The sequence below is a fragment of the Dioscorea cayenensis genome, chromosome 18 (assembly GCF_009730915.1).
Source record: "Dioscorea cayenensis subsp. rotundata cultivar TDr96_F1 chromosome 18, TDr96_F1_v2_PseudoChromosome.rev07_lg8_w22 25.fasta, whole genome shotgun sequence".
Lineage (NCBI taxonomy): Eukaryota > Viridiplantae > Streptophyta > Magnoliopsida > Dioscoreales > Dioscoreaceae > Dioscorea > Dioscorea cayenensis.
This window is the reverse complement of record NC_052488.1, coordinates 9438800-9440186: the sequence shown is the minus strand read 5'-3', so window position 1 is coordinate 9440186 and position 1387 is coordinate 9438800. Positions and strand designations below refer to the sequence as shown.

General features: G+C 41.2%; 1 pseudogene; it reads left to right on the top strand.

Annotated features, from left to right (window-relative positions):
• The first annotated feature begins 426 nt into the window (after window positions 1–426).
• LOC120283148 lies at window positions 427–507 on the top strand (annotated as a pseudogene).
• Window positions 508–1387: the final 880 nt, after the last annotated feature.

The following is a 1387-nucleotide window of genomic DNA, read 5'->3' as shown; positions in this document are numbered from 1 at the left end:
CCCGGATTGTAGGTATTGCTATACGGATTTCCTTGACCTCTCATTGCATTGCCTACAAAATCCACTTGTTCCACCGAAGTTGTACCACCAATAGCAATCAGGCAATTAGATGAGGCATGTCCTCCCCCACACCCAGTGCAATTCATCACTGCTACCACTCTAGGAGAAGTTATAGTGTCTAACTTCTTGCTTAAGGCCTCAACCCGGACTGTCAATGATGTGATTGCATCGATCTCATGAAGTCTGGCTACCTTCTTCTTGTCTCATGTATTCCACTGATAACTGTTCATAGCTATCTCTTTAAAGAGCTGTCAGCCTTCTTTGGGGGTTTTACTACCTAAGGTACCTATTGGTACAGCATCAAGTTATTGTTTCGAGCTTGGGCTCAAACCACTATAGAAAGTATGCATAATCATCTACTTAGGGAACCCATGCTGAGGACATTTCCGCAGGATATTCTTGAACCTATCCCATGTCTCAAAAAGAGGATATTTCATTCCTAAGCTTCGTAGATTTTCTAGGAGGAAAATATTAGGCTAGGAAAGCATCTACCATCTCCTCCCAAGTAGTGATCGATGCTCTAGGTAATGAATGCAACCATTATTTTGCTCTCCCCTTCATGTAAAATGGGAAGGCCCTGAATTTGATGGCGTTATCCATGACTCCATTAATCTTGAGCATGTTGCACACTTCCAAGAAATTCTTGATGTTGTTGTTCGGATCCTCATCGGCCAAACCATTAAACTGTGCTTACTGTTGTAACATTTAGATGAGGCCTGGCTTGAGTTCAAAACTCTGATCTATAATTGGTGGCCTCACAACGCTAGATTACATGCCAAGGACCACGAGTCTTGCATGGTCTAAGAGTGTCCTATGCTGCTCATGCTGTTCTGCCATATTATCAGACCCTTCAACTTCTATCTCAACTTGATTTGTCTATTCTTGTATAGGTTCCTTTCCCCGTATATGAGTTCTTCTTCCAATTTCCGGATCACCTTCAACCAATGTCTAAGGATTGGCCTGGGTCATAACCTGGAGCTGCAACCAAACAAATAAAAACAAATCAGAATGATGGAAGAATAAGAATGTGTGAAATAGAACAAGTGATGAATAGCTAAAATAGCAAAGTGTAAATGCTTCCAAAACACCTATTCCCCGGAAACGGTGCCAAAAACTTGACATACCCCTTGCGTGTGTATATCGTAAGTGCACAGGTTGTCGAAGTTATAAAATACCCCGGTGAATGGGTAGCCGAATCACAGGGAATAGTTGTTTAGAAGCACAAAGTATTGCTATCTAGCTAGAGTGAAAACCAATTTTTGATGTTGTCTCAAAATATCAATGCAAATAAAAGTAAAAGAGAAAAGAGAAAGCAAGAGGAAGAGAG